This window comes from Puma concolor, chromosome B1, assembly GCF_028749965.1.
Source record: "Puma concolor isolate L17-30 chromosome B1, mPumCon1.1.hap2, whole genome shotgun sequence".
In the NCBI taxonomy this organism is placed as follows: Eukaryota; Metazoa; Chordata; class Mammalia; order Carnivora; family Felidae; genus Puma; species Puma concolor.
The window spans coordinates 31,704,702-31,722,429 of NC_141670.1; the positions used below are offsets into that span (position 1 = coordinate 31,704,702).

The 17,728-nt window shown below is 42.3% G+C and overlaps 1 long non-coding RNA gene across 1 annotated transcript; it reads right to left on the minus strand.

Annotated features, from left to right (window-relative positions):
* Positions 1-2,139: 2,139 nt before the first annotated feature.
* LOC147581545 (uncharacterized) lies at positions 2,140-16,678 on the minus strand. Its single transcript, XR_015250020.1, has 3 exons — positions 16,445-16,678; positions 5,162-5,734; positions 2,140-4,912 (listed from the first exon to the last, which is right to left on the minus strand). It is a non-coding gene; the product is annotated as an uncharacterized LOC147581545 (long non-coding RNA).
* Between the last annotated feature and the right edge of the window lie 1,050 nt (positions 16,679-17,728).

Below are 17,728 nucleotides of genomic sequence, written 5' to 3' on the forward strand. Positions count from 1 at the left end.
GTGGCTAGAAGCTTGGGATTTAAAGACAAGAGAGCCTGGCTTTGACTCGCAGCAAAGCCACTGTCTAAACTTTGGTGAATTACTTTATGTTTCAGTTCCCTACTGTGTGAAATACCATCACGCCATCGTAACTTAATAGGTATATATATGCAAAGTGCTTAGAACAGGGCCAGCACTAAATAAATGCAACTTCTTAATCTTAAAAGATGCTGAGAAGTCAGGTGGCTGATTCAAAATTACCTTCTCCAGAATTCCTTTCTTATTAGCCCTACTTTGATCAGTCCCATAATGGCCAAGAGTCCTATCTCTGAAACTGACACAATCTTTGTGTCAACACTTCAGAGGGTATCTCCTGCCCCCCTCCCCCCACACTGTAAGCCAGCATGCCCCTGTATCAGAACTAGTCTGATCAGGCCACGCTGCTATCCCATGATAGTGATGTGTGACTCCCCTGCTCCTTATAAACCAGGGCCTTACCCTGTTTCTTCTGGTCTGGTACCAGTCAGCGGATCCCTGTTGTGTCCCCCCATGCCTAACCTAACTTTTGTTTTCTGGGCAGCTCTGATCCAGGGCCCTCTTTGCTGATCCCATTCTTCAAAGATGCCTAAATCTTACGCCTGGACCACTATACCCAATATCTACTCCCTGATCTCAGGTCACAGGTGGAGTATCACAAAATGCTGGGGTGGAAGGCAACAGATTCTTTGGGCATGGTAATGATCAGTAACTGCATGAAACGCCACGAAGTGCTCAGAGTTTATTTTTATTCTATAACTGGATGAGAAAAATGAGATTTGACTCCACTGTGCCAGAATACACAGAAAATGCTTTTAGAGAAAAATAAAATGCTTAAATCCCCCCAAACCCAACCCCATCATTAAAATACAGATGAAGAGGGGCGCCTGGGTGGCTCAGTCGGTTGAGCGTCCGACTTCAGCTCAGGTCACTATCTCGCGGTCCTCGAGTTCGAGCCCCACGTCGGGCTCTGGGCTGATGGCTCAGAGCCTGGAGCCTGCTTCCGATTCTGTGTCTCCCTCTCTCTCTGCCCCTCCCCCGTTCATGCTCTGTCTCTCTCTGTCCCAAAAATAAATAAACGTTGAAAAAAAATTAAAAAAAAAAAATACAGATGAAGACCGTGAGATCCAGATAAGCCATGTCAGTTAACCAAAGACAGACGGCTAGTATTGAGAAAACTGGAATTAGAACCCAGAACTCTGGAGCACCAACCGTCCCGGAACCAGAAAGACTTCTTCCTGGTGCCCCATACAACTTCCTACTGCTTCTAATAACTTCATGATATCACATTTTCAGTCTAAAACACCTGCGTGTCTCACAAATGTGAGTATTCTTATTAAATAAGTGATTCAAAGTTGAATTATGATGGAAAACGGTTCATCAACCCCTTCCAGACCTGATGGGAAATTTATATAGCAGTGACAAGAATGAATTTGAAGGGAAGTCACACTGGTAATATACTTTAACCAAGGGACATGGAACTTGAAGGAAGAATTGCCCCACAGCTCACCGATGCTCTGTTTATTTGTTTTTGATATTTGAACATCATATGTATATTTCATCTGTTTCTGATACACAACAACAGATGGGATATGCGCACCAGTCCTGGGGGAAATGGCCGAAACAATGGGAGAGGTGACAAACGTTGAAAATTTTGGAATCAGGAAAGCAAATGGTCTGTCATAATGGCCTAAAGACATAAATGGCCCCTAAACAGGTTAAACCCCAACCATGTTTAACCTGTTTAACATTGCAGAGGGCCCCCCAAAAACTCAGGAATCGGCAGCACCCAGATACCTTCACATTTATCCACGTAGTTCCCGTTTCCTTTCTTCTTCATTCACTTTGTGTGATCAACACTTCCATCTGGCATCACTTTCATTCTGCCTGAAAGATTTCCTTTAACGTTTCTTGCAGTGTGTGTCTGCTGGTGATAAATTCTGAGAGCATTTTTTTTTTATAAACAAAAAGCTGTTATTTCATCTTCAGTTTTGAACAGTATTGAGCTTGGTAAAGAATTCCAAGCTGGTAGTTTTTTCTGGTGGTGCCTTCCTCCACTATCCCCTGGGTTGCATTGCTTCCTAGGAGAGGTCTGCTGTCCTTCTTAAATTGTTTCTTCGTATACGTATACGTTTCTTTCTCTGCCTGCTCATTGTTTATTTTTTATTTTTATGCGTAGACTTTACTTTTTACAACAGTTTAATTTAGATAAAAGTTGAGAGGAAAACATAGAGTGTTCCCATATACCTTCCCTCTTCCCGTACAGTTTTCTCTATTTTTAACATCTTGCCTTAGTATGGTACATTTGTTACCATTAATAAACCAATGTTGACACATCATTAACTAAAGTCCTTAGTTTATATAAGGGTTTATTTTTTGTGTGTTGTATAGTTCTATGGGTTTTCACAGATGCATAATATCCATTACCGTACCATAAAGAATGGTTTTACCACCCTAAAAATCTCCTGTAGTTCATCTACTTATTCCTCGCTTCCTGCCTGCCTCCGAGCCTCGGGCAATGATCGACCTTTTTAATGTTTCTACAGTTTTGCCTTCTCTGAGTGCTCTGTCTTTATTGTGATAAAATTTACAGAACATAAAATTTACCATTTTAACCATTTTTAAGTAAAAATTCAGTGGCATTAAATATATTCACGGTCTTGTGCAATCATCTCCACTATCCATGTCCCAGAACTTCTTCATCATTCCAAATAGAAACTCTGTACCCATTAAACAGTAACTCTTCATCCCCCCCCCCGCCTTTCCCACACCTCCAATAACCTCTATTGTGCTTTCTGTCTCTGTGTATTTGCTTATTCTCGATACTTCATATAAGTGGAATCATATAATATTTGTGCTTTTGTGTCTGGTCGATTTCACTCATTGTTATTCACTAATGTCCTCAAAATTCACCCATGCTGGAGCATGTCTCAGAATTTCATTTCTTTTTATGATTGAATAACATTCCCCTGGATGCACATATCACATTTCTTATCCATTCATCTGTCAAACAACTAAGTTGTTTTCATCTGTTAGCTTTTGTGAATAACGCTGCTATAAACAAAGGTGTGTGAGTACTGTTTGAATTTCTACTTTCAACTCTTTGAGTCCTACGACTGTAAGTGAAATTTCTCTGGTTGCTTTTAAGATTTTTCTCTTTACCCTTGGTTTTAAGCAATTTAATTATAATGTACCTTGATATCGGTTTTTTGTTGTGGTGATGGAGCGGCTGCTGCTTGGAATTTGTGAAGTTTCCTGGATCTGTGGAATTATCCTTTTCATCAAACTCGAAAACGTTTCAGCCATTATTTCTTTTTTCTGCCCCTTCTTCCCTTCTTCTTTGAAAACTTCGATTACATATATATTAGGCTGTTTGAAATTGCTTCACAGTTCATTGATGCTCTGTTTATTTTTAGCTTTCTTCTGCTTTGAGTTTCATTCTGGACAGTTTCTAAGGCTATGTCTTCAAGTTTACTAATGCTTTCTTCTGAAATGTCTAATCTTCTATTAATCCCATCCAGTATATTTCTCATCTGAAACTGTAACTTTCATCTCTAGATTCTTGATTTGAATTTTTATAATCTTCCATATGTCTGATTAACACAGTCCGTCTTTCCTTTATCTCCTTGAACATATAGAAATTGGTTCTAATACTTGTTTTAATGCCTTTGTCTACTAATTCTATCATCTGTTTCATTTCTGTGTCTTTCTATTGACTGATTTTTCTCCTCAATTATGAGGAGGTTATATTTTCCTGCTTCTTTGCATGCCTGATCATTTTTTATTGGATGTCAGAGATTGTGAGTATTACTTTGTTTGGTACTAGACATTTTGTAATGTCTGCAAATATGCTTGAGCTTTGTTCTGGAATGCAGTTAAACTACTTGGGAATAGTTTCACCCTTTCATGTCTTAGATTTATGTTTGGTTAAGTAGGACCAGGCACTATTAGTTTGGGGCTGATTTTGCCCCAGTACTGAGGCAAAGCTGACCTTTTTTGGGTATTCTGTTGGATGCCCTGTGAATTATGAGGGTTTTTTTTTTTTTTTTTTACTTTGTTTTGTGAGAATAGGAACCATTCCTGATCCTATGTGAGCTGAGTGATTGCTCCTTCTAATCCTTTTGGGTGGTTTTACTAGGCTTGGGTGATTTCCTCACATGCTTGCGCTGATCAGTTTCCCGCTGAAAAACCCAGGGCGGACCTTCTGCCGATCATCAGAGCGCTATCTCTGCAGTTCTCTTCTGATTCTCTGCCCTCTGAGCTTTAAGAGTATTTGCATATTGTACTCCCAGCTCCATATCTTCAACTCAGCTTCTGCAGACATACCACAGGGTCAGAGACAACAGGAACTGACATGGTTTCAGACCATCCTCTGGAGCACCAGCCCCCTCTGTGGCTTCTACCCCGTCCTTGACATCCATCTTCTCTTCCTGATTCCCTGTCCTATGGACTTGAAGTTCCAGCATCAGACATGGAGACCACATACTCACAGAGACCACTTAACCAGCTCCCTCAATTGTGTGGGGCTCCTTCCTCTAACAATCCCTTGATCCCCTATTCTTCTGTGTATTTTTACCCTTTTTACTACGGGGTCTACTTCTCTGGTTGAACACAGGCTAACACTGTTGGAATTTTTAAACGAGCTTTGCCTGCTTCCTGGGATGGGAATAGGGCAGACTGTGTGTGGAGCCTGGCTTGGGGGAGTCAGAGCAGGAACGTCATATGCACAAGAAGCTTGCATCAAGAGGTAACCAAGGGCCACCATCAAAGAGGGGGCAGCCAAGCTTTCAAAGGGCAAAGAGTGGGGCTGAGGGGTGGAGCCAAGGGACAGTTACTAGGGGGTCAAATTCAAAACACGAAGGGCCAACCTGATGTGGAGACTACTTAAAAATAAACTCTTGGGGCGCCTGGGTGGCGCAGTCGGTTAAGCGTCCGACTTCAGCCAGGTCACGATCCCGCGGTCCGTGAGTTCGAGCCCCGCGTCAGGCTCTGGGCTGATGGCTCAGAGCCTGGAGCCTGTTTCCGATTCTGAGTCTCCCTCTCTCTCTGCCCCTCCCCCGTTCATGCTCTGTCTCTCTCTGTCCCAAAAATAAATAAACGTTGAAAAAAAAAAAACTTTAAAAAAAATTAAAAAAAAAAAATAAACTCTTAAAAAAACAAAAAAGAACCAGCTTGAGTGGCTGGTGGTGACAAGGGTCACACTTGCGCCATAAAAGTGGTCAAAGTGCTCAGAGTTGAGTAGAACAGAGATTAGCTTTAGAAGCCAGCGACCCCTCCTCACTACACCCCCCACCCCATGCACCCTGATCAGGGTCTGTTTGCATCGGACAATTTGCGTATTGTATCAGTCAATATCAAGACAGGAAAACAGAAGCCACTCTGGACGGAGTAAAACAGGATGCGATGTGGCGAATCGGTTACAAACGTGTTGGCCAAACTGGAGAAGGTAAAAACGGGATGAGGACGGGGATCGTCCAGAGATCAGGAATCTGCTACCTGGACTGGAGCTGCTGCTGTGGTTTCTGGAACTCTGTCGCTGCTTGGACCGCAGTGACGTTGTTGGAAGCCGTTATCACCAGCTCCGGCTGCTGCTTCCAGTGCCACACACAGGGAGAGGCTCCTCTTCTGGTTTCCCACTGGTGCCTCCTGCTGACAGGGCTTCCCCGGTAAACAGCTCGCAGGGGAGTCTGAGAAATGCAGTTGTTGGACTCCTGGCCCCCTGCAAAATCGAAAAGAACACAGAAGGGCAGCAATGGAGCCAAATGACAGCAGCCAGCACCTCACACACACACACACACACACACACACACACAGTGCTCTTGTTTTCCCAGACTGGCTAGAGGAAGAGGGAAGATGTCTTTGCGAGTGGGTCTATCCTGGGGAGAGACGTGGACGAAAGAGGAGGCAGCATTAAATCTGCTCCCGCCTGGTCCCACGGGGCTGATTCGGATCCATCCCGGAGGAAAATCAGAAAAGCCAGCAGCTGTTTTCTTGAAAGTCTTTGTGAGCAGAAAGCAGTCGGGCCCAAGGCACAGACTGTCAGGGATCTGTAGGGATCAAGTGTGTTGGATGGCATGCAAGTGAGCTCTGCAGCCGGACGGAGTTTGTAAAGCCCTGAGGAGCCCTGTGTTACATTGCTCGGGCTGCCTTCACAAAGCACCACAGATGGTGTGGATTAAACAAGAGACATTTCTTTTCCCACAGCTCTGGAGGCTGGATGTCCGAGATCAAGGTGCCGGCATGCCTGGCCTTCTGCCGAGGTGTCCCTCCTTGGCTTGTAGGTGGCCGCCTTCTGTGTCCTCACGGTCCTTCCTCTGTGTGTGCATCCCTGTGTGTCTCCCTCTTTCTCATCTCACAAGGACAGAAGCATATTAGATTAATGACTAATGACCTCATCTTAATCACTTCTTTACAGACCTTATCTCCCCAGTCACATTCTGAGGCTCTGGGGGTTAGGACATCGATATATGAATGGGGGGTGGGGGCGAGCAGGAAGGGGAAACATTTCAGACTGCAAGTCTGGAAGTTTGCAGAGTCAGGGGACCCAGAGAAACCTCAGGAATGCCACGCTTCCTGATGGGAGCAACCCAGGTGATGCCTTCAACTTAAGAAGCACATTAGAAGCACATTAAGCACATTAAGATTAAGAGAATGCACCAGCACTTGGGTGGCTCAGTGGGTTGAGTGTCTAACTCTTGACTTTGGCTCAGGTTATGATCCCAGGGTCGTGGGATTGAGCCCTGAGCTGGGCTCCATCCTGAGCGTGGAGTCTGCTTGAGATTCTCTCTCTTTCTCTCCCTCTGCCCCTCCCCCACATGCACAAGCACTCTCTCTCTCTCTCTCTCAAATTAAAGAAAATTAAGAGGACGCATATGCTACTTTAGCAGAACTCATCTGACCACTGTCAGCTAATTTATAATTTTGGAGGTAGCTGAGGCCAATGCTTCTCAAACGTTCTTGTGTGTACAAATCCTGGGAGTGTGGGAGCACACAGATTCTGATTCAGTGGGTCAGGGTGAGACTCGAGATTCTGCGTTTCTACATACTCCTAGGGACCACCCGTGCTGCAGGTCTGCAAACCGTAACCATGGTAGCAAGACAGTGGGTCTCAATCCTAACCATGTGAGAATCTGGGGCGTCCCTAAAACCCCCCAGATCTGGGCTATACCTTCCACCGATGCAATCAGAATGCTGATCTCGGGGCCCGGGCATCAGTGTTCGTAAAGTTTCCCAGGCAATTCCAATGTGCAGCCGAGATGGCAGATATGTCTATTGATGAATTCCCACTACCCAAAGTGGGGAAAAAAGACAATTCCTCCAGCTGTATCTTCACCGTGCCCCCCTCCACCGGGCGGTTTTGACACCAGGTGGCATGCAAATGACAGCCAGTGACCCTGCATTGTTCTGGCAGTGCCAGAAACAGGGGCCGGTTTCAAGCATGGCCCTGGGTCGCCACCAGAGACGGAGAAGCAGACCAGTTCTTAAGGACGTGGGGGAACGCTGGGGACTCCCGAAATAACTAGGGGAGAATCTGAGGAAGCTGAAGTGTCGCGTCAGCATGTCAGAGATAGGGAGTTAGCAAGATCTGGGTGTCGGTTTCATTTTTATTTTTTTTTAACATTTTATTTATTATTGAGAGACAGAGCACGAGCAGGGGAAGGGCAGAGAGAGAGGGAAGGAGACACAGAATCCAAAGCAGGCTTCAGGCTCTGAGCTGCCAGCCCAGAGCCTGACTTGGGGCTCAAACTCATGGACTGCAAGATCATGCCCTGAGCCAAAATCAGACGTTTAACCAACTGAGTCGCCCAGGTGCCCCCAGGTGTCAGTTTTCAAGTGACTTCTTTCACATCTGCAGTCTGGTGAGATGTGGGGCATTCAGGTAACGCAGGTTCAAAGGCCGGGGCAGTAGGCAAGGCACAGGGCGATACGGTGGCAGGCAGAAAACCGTATGTTGTCCGAGAAACTGTGTGGCATTTGGGAGATTGGGAAGTGGTCACCAGTCACAGGCAGGCCTGAGTGCTATTGTGCTAAGTGTTCTTGTGAGTAAAAGGTCCAAAGAAGGAGCCGGTCTGGACTCATGGGGACACTAGACTGAGGGTTGTATGTCTGGGAAAGCCTAATTCCATTAGCAGCTTTCTTTCTTAGTACATTTAGGCAAAGGTTATTGGACATCCTAACATGCCCCCGTACATGAACCTTCAGAATAAAGAATGAGATTTAACTTATGGCAAATATAAAATCATATACCAGGGGCATCTGGGTGGCTCAGTCGGTTAAGCAACTGCCTCTTGATTTCGGCTCAGGTCATGATCTCACGGTCAAGGAATCAAGCTCTGAGCTGAGCTCTGCATTGGGCTCCACCTTGGGCCCAGCGCTCTCTCTCCCTCTGCCCCTGCCCTGCTTTTTTGCTCACGCTTTGTCTCTCTAAAGAAAAAGAAAGATCAAATACTAAGTGTACAGACTTTGACAGGAAGCCGGGTTTCCTCCCCATCTCAGTCTCCTGCCTCAGCTCCCGGTCTCTGAAGAAGCCACACCTGAGCCCCCTGAAGAGCCAGAATTTGGACAAAGCCTGACACTGTTGTAAGCCAGGGTTAGCCAAGAGCAAGTTATAGCAATTAAATTTTAAAATGCCTTTGGATCCTTTCCTCAAACCTTCCTGCCCCACCCCATTTTTACCCCTGTGATCCTAAAAACAAGAGAGACAAAAGGAAATGGGGGAAGGAAGAAAAAAATGACTATGCTCCTTCCATAGGTCCTGTTTGAGGTCTGTCCTGTTATGAATTGTGTCCCCCCCAAAACTCGTATGTTGAATTTCAACCCCCAGCATCCCAGAACATGACTGTATTTGGAGATAGGGTCTTTAAAGGGCTCATTAAGTTAAAACATAAAATGATCAGTGGGCCGTAATCCAATGATTTGTGTCCTATGGAGATTAAGACAGACTCGTGCAGACAGAGGACCATGTGAGGACCCAGGGAAAGGACGGCCGCTTGCAAGCCGAGGAGAGAGGGCTCAGAGGAAACTTGACATCTTGATCTCAAGCCTCTTAGCCTCCAGAATTTTGAGAAAACGAATTTCCGTTGTTGAAACCACCCAGCACGCAGCACTTTGCTACGGAAGCCCGAGCAAACTCATCTACTCCCCAACCACAGATCAGCCTGGGATTGGGACAAATGGTAAAACAGCAGGATGTGGAGGTTGGGGCTGGTCTTTCTCGTTGTGAAACTAGTTTGCAACTGTCAAATGAGACTTGTTTTTATTACCGAAAGCAATCTAAATGCTGCAGGCCCCGCAGGAGACACTGTCAAGGGGCAGGAAGCACAGCGCAGAGCTGGTCTGATGGCAGTGCTGGAGGAGATACAAGTCGTTTCCCGTTTGGACCCCACAGAGTTCAGCCTGTTCAATAAACCCAATACACTCAGCATAGTTTCGTGTCCTCTGTTGGCCTCTTTTCTCTTCGGAGTCTTTCTTCTCTAATGATATCTTTTTGAAATCCTTTTGCTCAATGTTTTTCGGATTCTCAGAATTCTTTTAAAGAGAAAGAATTCTTTTGAAGATCTTCCATGTTAGGATCTGAGTGTTTTTATGCCACTTCTAACTGTTTAGTGTCCAGCCATCATAGGATGAATAGGACTTTGCATCTCAAGATATTTTTTCATGAGTAATGTCCTATGGCAGTGTGGTCTCTCAGGCTTATTTAAAGCCCTTGTGTATTGAACCATGAATTGAATTTACAGAGCCACTTCAGGTATGAATCATCTATATGAATCTGGCCACTCTCCGCCATGAAGAAACAATGGGACTAGCTCAACGATGATCACTCTACTTCCCGGATGAAACACATCCTGGGCCACAGCAGTTAAGACTCTTCTATTATGAACAACCGATTTGGGTTAGCTCCTTAAAGGGAGTGGGGAAGAATTGTACTGGGAAACACTGAATTCTTAATCATTCGTAAGAATTAAGGAGCCAAGCCTTAGGAGAGATAAACTCCAGGAGCACAGGGAGCAGGAATGCACCGAACCTTTCCTTGTGGGTTACATTCTTGTGACTCAGCTCTACTGACTTTCAGACTCCGCTTCTTTGCTCAAATACACACAATGGACTATCACTGAACCATAAAAAAAAAAAAAAGGAAATTGTGACACGTGCTAAACGATGTGGCTAAACCTTGAAGACATTATGCTCAGTGAAATCAGCCAGACACAATAGGACAAATACTCTAGGATTCCACTTATATGAGGTACCCCACAGTGGTAAGATTAGTAGAGACATAAAATAGAATGGGTCGGGGTGGGACGGGGAGGCAGGGGGGGGGCGGGCGGGGGGAGAGTGAAGAGTTGTTGCATGGGTCCGGATGTTCAGTTTGGGAAGATGGGAGTTCTGGAGGCAGATCGGGGTGGTGGTTGTGAAAGAATGTGAATGTGCTTCATGTTGTTGGAGTGTACACTTACATATGGTAAAAAATATTAAAAAAGCAAAAAGAAAGGAAAAGAAGAAAGACGAGAAAGAAAAAGAAAAGAAAGAGAAATGGTTACTAAGAGACCAAATCACAACTCTGATTCTGATGCCAGGAGCTAATCCCACTCCAGAGACTACAGGCTCGTGACTCCATTATCAAATAGACAGAGCAGACCCTAAGAAATAGGCAACAGGGGTTGATTCGCCCAGTAAGAGAATTGATGTTGGGTGATGACTGGATGCATAACCCGACATCGATAACTGGGTGCTCATCATCAGGATTGGATAGTAAATTCTACCAAACATTTTAGAAAGAAATAATATCAATTCTACACAAGTTCTTTCAGAGACTGAGGAGAAAATACTTCAAAATGTATCAGATAAAACCAATGTCATGTGGCTATTAAACCAAAGACATTGCAAGTAAAGAAAAGTCAGGTCAGTATTTCTCATGAACACAGATATAAAAATTCTAAATAAAAGTTTGGCAAATTGAATCAAACAATGTAATGGAAGGATAGATAATACATTGGGGCAGTGTATCCCAGGAAGGCAAAGTTGGTTCAACATTTGAAAATCAATCTATGTAATCCATCATATTAACAAATTTTCAACTAAAAAGCATAAAGTCATCTCAATAAAGATAAAACATTTGAAAAAAGATCCAATATATATTCCTGATTTAAAAAAAAAAACTCAGGAAACAAAGAATACAAAGGAATTTCCTTAACCTTATAAAGAATATTTATAAAAATCTTGCAGATGACATATTTAACAGTAAAAACTAAATGTCTTCCTCATAATATCAGGAACATGATAAAGATTTCTGTTCTCTCTGCTTCTATTCAACAGTGAACTACAGATTCCAGCCAATGTGATAAGGCATGAAAAAGAAATAAAGGCACGGAGGTTGAAAAGAAAGAAATTAAATTATTTTTATTTGCAGACAAACTAATTGTCTAGAAAGAAAACCTAATGGGATCTGAGGTGCTTGGGTGTGTCTGTTGGTTAAGCATCTGACTCTTGATTTCTGCTCCAGTCATGATCTCATGGTTGTAAGATTGAGCCCCATCTCAGGTTCCACACTGAGTGTGGACCCTGCTTGGGATTCTCTCTCTTGCTCTCTCCCTGCCACCCTTCTCTAAATAAATAAATATTCTTTTTTAAAAAATTCAGTGGGATCTACAAAAAGCTACTGAAACAAGCAAGATTAGCAACATTGCAAGATCCACATGCAAAGATCAACTGTGTATCTAAACCCTAATAACAAAGTAAAACTTTTTAAACAATCCCACTTAAAATAACATCAAAAATACAAAAAAAGAGGAAAATAGGACAAAAATGAAATATCTGTACATTAAAAATCTACATGCTCTGCCCTCAAGTGGAATATAACTCTTCACTCCTTAAGGAGTATGAGACATGCGTGACGACTTTTTTACAAAGAGTACGTAAAGAAGGAAAAAGTACATAAGAAGTACGTAAAGTACTTAAAGTACAAAAAGTACGTAAAGAAGGAAAAAATAACTTCACAGTAGAAAAACCTGAAAAACACAGCCTCAACCAGGTGATGGATATTCACATCAACAGTGATAAGTCAGGCTGACAGAGTATACCCTTCGTGTGATGTGATGAGATAAACGTGATGAAATGTGATGAAATGTGATGAAATGTGATAAATGTGATGAAAATGACACTTTACCTCTGTGGCCATCCTCCCAAAACCAGTAAGCCCAGCCTCATCATGAGAAAAGCATCAGACAAATCCCTCCTGAGGGACTTGCTTCAAAGTACCCGACCAGCACGCTTCAAAACTATCAAGATCATCAAAAACAAGGAAAGTCTGCGAAACTATCATGGCTAAGAGATGCCTCAAGAGACGAGACAACTTGCCTCTCTAGAAGAGATCTCATATCATAAAAGGCACATCAGGTTAAAAACTAAGGAAAGATGAGTAAAATATGGGCTTTAGTTACTAATAATGTATCAATATTGGTTTATTAAGTGTGACAAAATGTTTCATACTTACTGAAGATATTAATGTTAGGAGAACCTGCCATGGGGCATGGCAAATCTCTGTACTGTCTTCACAATTTTTCTGTACCTCTAAAACTATTACAAAGGAAAAATAGATTTAAAATAAAAGCCCACATGCTGCAAGTAATTTTATAAAAGCCTTAAAAAATGGAGAGATATACCATTTTATGGATTGGTAAGCTCAAGGTTGTTAAAATGTCAATTCTCTCCCATATTGACCCACTACACAATCCTAATCAGGCTTTTTCTGTAAAAACTGGCAAACTCATTCTAAAGTCCCTATGAAAACACAATAAATTTGAGAAAGGAGAACAGATTCTGAGGACAAACACTGATTTTGAAACTTCTCAAGATGGTGAAATACTGGCGCCAAGATACGCAAATAGGACAATGCCACAGAGTATGAAGTCCAGAAACAGGTCCACGCGCATATGGACATCTGCTTTTTGATGGAAGTACAAAGGCATTTCCGTGGAGAATGGAAAGCCAATCCCACAGTACGGGGAGAAAATCGTTGCAAGATACATTTTTGATAAAAACTTGAATGCAGAATAATTTTTCTTAATTTTATTTTATTTTTAAACTCTCAAAAATTGATACGATGAAGTGCCAAAGAAGGTATACAGACTGAAAACAAGCATATGGAAAGATGTTTCGACATTATGCATCACTGAGGAAATACAATTTAAATATTAAAAAGACTGATCCTACCACATGTCAGTTAGGGGAAGAAGCATCTAGAACTCTCATACACTACCGGTGGAAATTGCAGAATAGTTTGGCGATTTTTTTTTTTTAAGTGAAACATGCCATGTGATCTAGCCATTCCATTCCTAGGTATTTACATACAGAAGCCTATGCCCCTACAAAGACTATACCTGGAAGGTCACAGCAGTTTTGTTTTGTTTTGTTTTTTTAATAAATTTTGTTTTAACGTTTATTTATTTTTGAGAGAGACAGAGACAGAGTGCGAGCAGGGGAGGGGCAGAGAGTGAGGGAGACATAGAATCTGAAGCAGGCTCCAGGTTCTGAACTGTCAGCACAGGGCCCGATGCGGGGCTCAAACCCACAAACCGCGAGATCATGACCTGAGCCCAAGCCGGACACTTAACCGACCGAGCCACCGTGGCATCCCCGTCACCGCAGTTTTTATTGTAGTAACAAAAGAGAGGAAATAGTCCAAATGGTTGTCAACAAGTGAGGATAAACAACTTATCTATGCAAGATAACACCATCCAGCAATGAAAGGGAATGAGCTATTGATATACACAACAACATAGATGAATATAAAAGTAACCATACTAAGAGAAAGAAGCCAGATGAGAAGAAAGAATCCAGGGAAAACGAATCATACATCCTGTAGGATTCCGTTTGTATGACATTCTAGATCTTGCAAATTAGCTGATGTCAACAGAAAGCAGATCAATGGTTGCCTGGGAATAGGGATTGAAGGCAGAGAGGGAAGGGGGAGAGGAATTACACAGGCACAATGAAACATGGGGGCATATGCTCCTTATCTTTATTATGGTGATGGTTTCATAAAAGCATACATGTGTTTAAACATCAAATTGGACACTATAAATACATGTAACTTAGTATATGTCGATTATACCTCAATGAAGCTGTTCAAATACTAACAGAATTTTTAAATATTTTTTAAAGCAAATGATGATTTAGGGATACATTTGCCAATACATTACAGAAAAGGGGTAATTATCTGCACAAAAAGGCTTCATACAAATCAATGGGAAAAAATAAGCACTATAAAGTTTAAATGGGCAAATGACATGAATATGCAATTCACAAAGGCTAAGCACAAATGGTTAATAAAAATATAAGAAACATTTACCCAAGAAATATAAATAGCACAAAAACAGAATTCTCTTGCCTACCGGACTGGCAAATACGATTTTTAAAGTTATTATATTCAGTGTTAATGAGGATGTGAGGGCACTCAGATAAACACTCTCTGAAGGTTATTTGACAATGTATACCACCCCCAAATACATTACACTTTTTTAGAATGGAGTACTAACTGACCATTAAAAATGACATTGCTGGGGCACCCGTGTGGCTCAGTCACTTAAGCATCCTACTTTGACTCAGGTCACGATCTCACAGTTCACGAATTCGAGCCCCTCATTGGGCTCTCTGATCTCAGCACAGAGTCCATTTCAGATCCTCTGTCCCCCCCCCCCCCCCGCCTCTCTCCCACTCATGATCTCTCCCTTTCTCTCTCAAAAATAAAGAAACATTAAATAAATAAATAAATAAATAAATAATAAAATAAAAACGACATTACTAAAAAATATTTCTGTGCAATTTGAGGGAGGGGGAATATAAGAATATACATACCAAAATGTATTGCCTTCTTTGTGCTTTATGTTTTTTAGATATCTTTTTACATTTAACATGCATTACTATTGGTTTTAAATCCTCATTTTAAAATGCTGACTTGTTCATGTTCCATTGATTTAGAGAGTTAAGGCTTTGTATAAGCAGCTAATGTTATCATCATCTATCCCTATATATCCCATATGTATGTATATATATATATATATATATATATATATATATACATACATATATATGTATCCCATATATATATATATATCCCATATATATGTATCCCATATATATATATCCCATATATATATATGTATATATATATATATATATATGTATCCCATATATATAAGGGGGAGATACATACATATATATGTATCCCATATATATATATATATATGTGTCCCATATATATATATATATATGTATCCCATATATAAATATGTATCCCATATATATATGTATCCCATATATATATATATATATGTATCCCATATATATATGTATCCCATATATATATGTATACCATATATATATATGTATACCATATATATGTATCCCATATATATGTATGTATCCCATATATATATATATGTATCCCATATATGTATATGTATCCCATATATATATGTATCCCATATATATATATGTATCCCATATATATGTATGTATCCCATATATATGTATGTATCCCATATATGTATGTATCCCATATATATATATGTATCCTATATATATATGTATCCCATATATATATATATGTATCCCATATATGTATCCCATATATATATATATATATCCCATACATATGTATGTATCCCATATATATGTATGTATCCCATATATATATGTATCCATATATATATGTATCCATATATATGTATCCCATTTTTATATATATGTATTCCATATGAAATCATGTTATCATATAACAGCTATCCCTGTTATAACACCTTGAGTCACTTAAAATACAACTGTGAAGAGAACATTTCTCCAACACTTGGCTATAGAGTGGAAAGACCATGCTTTCTGGACTATCCTAAATAACAAGGTGTGGATCCATATCCCTGTATGTCAGGCATAAGAAGAAAGCCAAATCTGGGCATGGGACCAGGAACTTAGAACAGGAAGGAACAAAATGAAGTATGGTAACCACTTTGACCAGTCACTGGAACTTGACCTGTACTGACAGAAAAGAGAAAGAGAGAGAGAGAGAGAGAGAGACATCACAGGACATCAACATGAAACAATCAAAACAGACTACAAAATGGGGCGCCTGGGTGGCTCAGGCGGTTGAGCATCCAACAGGTCATGATCCCACGGTTGGTGGGTCCGAGCCCCACGTCAGGCTCTGTGCGGACGGCTGGGAGCCTGGAGCCTGCTTCGGATTCTGTGTCTCCCTCTCGCTCTCTGCCCCTCCCCCACTCACGTTCTGTCTCTCTCCCTCTCTCAGAAATAAATACACATTAAAAAATATTTAAAAAACAAAACAGGCTACAAGAGGAAATGAAGAGCCCAACTCCTGTTGGCTAGACAGCACTGCTAAAAACAAGCCACCCCTAACAGAAAGCCCATCCTACTTAACGGGGGGGACTTGAGGCTCTGGTCCCTAGCAGTCAACTTTTTTAGCGGCTCTTGTTAATTCTCCACGTCACTTGGTATTAACACATAAGGCTCCAAACTCTCGGAGTCATCCAGCGCTCTCCTCAGAGACCCAACACGCCTCCAGCTATCGTGGGCTGGCTGCCTGTTTAGGAAGCGGTTGTGCCCTCACTTCCGGGTTGAGTTCTCTTCACTTTCCAGGCTCTGGTTTCCAGGGGTCAGAGGCTTGCCCTTGCACAGCTTGTGCGCTGCCGCCACCTAGGGGAGAAATTGTGCAATCGGCCAGAGCTGGGTTCTCACAGGCTTCGTTCCGAAGTCCTCAACAGATATTTTGTCAACTGAGGCCATCATGTCTTAGGCCTGTCATCCAGGAGGAAAGGGTGTGGCAAGAGCAGACAGGACCCCATGTGAAAGTGGAATTAAGCAGTTTTTTAAGGAGGATTCACACCCAACACAGAGCCCAACACGGGGCTTGAACTCACGACGCTGAGGTCAAGACCAGAGCTGAGATTAAGAGTCAGATGCTAAACCAGTAATCCACAAAGGATTACTCCACTGGAATTAAGCATTTAAAGGTAATCAGGGGAAGAAGCGTTCTTCTGAGTAAGGACTGGAAGGACAGGATGCTATTCTGGAATGAGTGGAAGGTGAGTGGCAGGGTGGGGTGTGGGAAAGATGGACAGGTGGTGGGGCGCCTGGGTGGCTCAGTCGGTGAAGCGGCCGACTTCGGCTCAGGTCATGATCTCGCGGTCCGTGAGTTCGAGCCCCGCGTCGGGCTCTGTGCTGACAGCTCGGAGCCTGGAGCCTGTTTCAGATTCTGTGTCTCCCTCTCTCTGACCCTCCCCCGTTCATGCTCTGTCTCTCTCTGTCTCAAAAAAATAAACGTTAAAAAAAGAAAAAAAGATGGACAGGTGGCAATGAGGAAGAGGAAGGGCAGTAATAATTCCAGTGGAGTAATCCTTTGTGGAAATTATAGCCTTTCAATAAGAGGCCCCATGTCAGGTTTTTAAATGAGTTACTAAGACCTGACAGAAACTTCTTGTAGAATAAACAGAAGGACCAGAGAAACAGGATATCTGGTCACCTTGGTCCTAAAACAGTTTACATAAGAAGCTCAAGTTCAGGGGCACCTGGGTGGCTCAGTTAAGTGTCCGACTCTTGGTTTCGGCTCAGGTCATGATCTGGAAGCTTGGTGAGTTTGCCCTTATGAAGAAAGACACACAGGAGAGCCAATGTTTCTGACCAGGAACAGCCATGCTGGAATTTG